At 66.0% G+C, this 2,600-nt stretch overlaps 1 long non-coding RNA gene across 1 annotated transcript; it reads left to right on the plus strand.

The window, feature by feature from the left end:
• The first annotated feature begins 557 nt into the window (after positions 1-557).
• LOC123392404 lies at positions 558-1,537 on the plus strand. Its single transcript, XR_006607138.1, has 3 exons — positions 558-599; positions 1,073-1,232; positions 1,499-1,537. It is a non-coding gene; the product is annotated as an uncharacterized LOC123392404 (long non-coding RNA).
• Positions 1,538-2,600: the final 1,063 nt, after the last annotated feature.

The following is a 2,600-nucleotide window of genomic DNA, read 5'->3' on the forward strand; positions in this document are numbered from 1 at the left end:
GAACGTATGCAGGGGTCCTACCCCTGATGCCATCCCTAGCAGGAGAAGCCAGGACACCCCCAGTGTGCAGACGGGGAGACTGGGGAGGCCCTGAGAGCCACAGGGTGTGTGCGGGCTCACAGTCCTGGGCAGGAGCAGGAGCCCGGTCTGAACCCAGCTCTGGGCCCTCCCAGCGGGGACAACAGCTGCACCCAGGCCTCCCAGGGGCTGTGGGGAGGCTGTGTGGGGGTCACTGGATGGACAGGGCACGGGGTGGAGGGGGAGCCTTGAGCAGCCGGGGGAGGGGCGCCCTCAGGTTGCTCTGGTGGGAGCAGGAAGTCCGGTAAGGAGCCCCCAGGCAGTGGTGACCTCACTTCCCTGACGACAGAGCCCAACGGACTTGGAACCCACGTATCCAGGCACCCACATTCCAGAGAAAACCCCCCGGCCCAGCTCATTTCTGGGCAGATCCTGAAGGAAGCGACATGTTCTGCTGCTGCCTACAGAAGCCCAGAGGATGCAGGCAGAGGAGAGCTCGCCCGCCAAACACGTCCCCTCACTGGGCAGGTCGTGTCAGGCTTCCCCGACGACTCTGGCCCTTTGGCAAAAAGAATCAAAAGGTGACACCGGGAGGCTCAGTCAGACAGCCCCACACCTTCTGACCGACCCGTGTAGGCCTAGGTCTCCTCCCCGTGTGTCTGTATGTGTTTGTGTGTGTGTGTGTGTGTGTGTGTGTGTGTGTGTGTAATGTGTGTGTGTGTGTGTGTGTGTGTGTGTGTAAAGAGAGCTCATCGGGGATGGAGACACCCCGAGCAGGAGCAGGCTGATGAGGGGTCAGATGCCTGTTGGGCAGGTCATGTTCACACCCCAGGTTAAGGCTGGCCAGCTGGGACGGAGTGTGGGAGCTGCACCCTTCTGCCCAGGGTTGATCCTGAGACCCTGCAGGGACGGGTCACTGACCCAGGTGCGGGGCTGTGCACGCACAGGTCTGCGTGGAATCTGGGAGAAGCAGGGACACTGGGCAGGAGCACGGTGGGAATGGCCGGGCAGGGCTCTGACGCCTCTTGCACACTCCCCGTCTCTGCCTTGGCAGGCCACGGATGAACTAGGAAGGAGGCGGGAAGACACGCACTCCTCCCCGACCCCGGAGTCCCCGGTCCTGGGAAGGCCCCCGCTACATCCCAGACCACTGCCCGCGGTACTCCACTGGATTGTGGTCCTGGACACGGAGCCCACGGAGGCCAAGTCCAAGGGTGAGAAGGCTGGGGTGGGGTGCCTGTGGCTGTGTGGGGGGAGGGGTCGGTGCTGGGCCCCACAGGGAGAAGCCCCCACAGGCTGGTGTGGGGCCAGGAGCCATGACTTGGCTCGGAGCACCCAGGGGGTGGACTGCAGTCGGGGAGACGTCCCCGGGAGGGTTCCTTCGTGGCTGCGGCTTCTCCGGGAGGCCCCGGGCTGGGCTCTGTCTCTGCAAAGCCACAGGGAAAGGCAGGCCCTCGGGTGACCTTCTCTCCTCTCCCAGCTTCTCCAGCCAAGGAGCTAGACCCACTCCCAACTTCAGCAACTCCGGAGGGGCACATGGTGTCTGGAGTCACTTCGGCGGGAGACCGGGAGCCCACAGGTGCCCGGGCGCCTGCCCACGAAGATGCTGATGCTGTCCGGGGAGAGCTGGCTCCTGCTCCTGCTCCTGCCCCCACCCCTGCTCCTTCCGCTCCCCCTTGCCCTGCCCCTGCCAGAGCAACTCCCACTTCCCCTGCTCCTGCCTGTGCTCCTGTTCTGGGCCTTGACCCAGATCCTCCCTTGGTCCCACCCCTTCCCCGACCCCTCCCTGGGCCCCTGTTCCCGCCCCAGACCCAGCTCCTGCCCTTGACCTCGCCCAGGCCATCACCCCTGCCCTTGCCCCAGCTCCTGCCCCTGCCCCTTCCCCCGCCCCTATCCCTTCGCCTTTCCCTGCCAGGGCCACTGCCCCGGCACCTGGCCCTGCACCGGCCCCAGACCCAGGCCCTAACCCTGTACCTGCCCTTTCCCCTGCCCCTTCCCGTGCCCCTGCCAGGACGGCCTCCCTTTCCCCTGCCTGTGCCCCTGTTCCTGCCCCAGACCCAGCTCCTGCCCTTGACCCTGAACCAGTCATCACCAATGCACTTGCCCCATTTCCTGCCCCTGCGTCTGCCCTTGCCTCTGCCCCTGTCCATTCTCCTTTCCCTGCCAGGGCCACTGCCCCTGCACCTGCCCCAGACCCAGGTCCTAACCCTGGTCTTGCCCCTGCCCCTGCTCCTGCCACTGCCCCTGCCCCTGCCAGGAAGACCTCCACTTTCCCCGCCTGGACCCCTGTTCCTGCCCCAGACCCAGCCCGTGCCCCTGTGTCTTCGCCTTCTACTGCCGCCATCCCTTCCCCTGGCCCCGCCAGGACCACTGCCCCTTCCCCTGGCCTTGCCAAGGCCCCTGTTCCCGCCCCAGACCCAGTCCCTCTCATTTGCTCCTGCTCCTTTCCCTGCCCTTGCCTGGGCTCCTGTTCCTGCCTCTGACACAGCTCCTGCTCTGGATCCTGCACCGGCCACTACTGCTGACCCTGTCCCCGCCCCTAGCCCAACCCCTGCCCCAACACCTTCTCCTGCGGGACTCCC

This window comes from Mustela putorius, unplaced genomic scaffold (genome assembly GCF_011764305.1).
Source record: "Mustela putorius furo isolate JIRA1106 unplaced genomic scaffold, ASM1176430v1.1 tig00000551_pilon_pilon_pilon, whole genome shotgun sequence".
NCBI lineage: Eukaryota > Metazoa > Chordata > Mammalia > Carnivora > Mustelidae > Mustela > Mustela putorius.